Here is a 303-nt window from a genome sequence, read left to right as displayed (position 1 = left end):
TCTTAGCCTTACAATTCAGCTACTGTACCCTGAGTATTGATCCAAACCTTTCAGAACGATATAGGCGGTGGGCAATGATGCGGTTCATCAGGGTTAGAGATAAACAAAAGGAGGTCATCCGCATATAGCTGAGCTTTCTGCTCTAAGCCCGTCCTGATTATTCCTTGAATGGCAATCATTAGAGCTAGTGCAATAGGCGACAGGTTCGATTGCCAAGCAAACACGACAAGCGGGCAGAGTGCGGTACAACCCTGTCTGGAATCCGCGTGAAGGGAAAATAGTCAGAGGACAAGTTGTTAGTCC

This window comes from Salvelinus sp. IW2-2015, linkage group LG4q.1:29 (assembly GCF_002910315.2).
Source record: "Salvelinus sp. IW2-2015 linkage group LG4q.1:29, ASM291031v2, whole genome shotgun sequence".
Classification (NCBI taxonomy): Eukaryota; Metazoa; Chordata; class Actinopteri; order Salmoniformes; family Salmonidae; genus Salvelinus; species Salvelinus sp. IW2-2015.
This window is presented reverse-complemented; position numbering follows the sequence as displayed.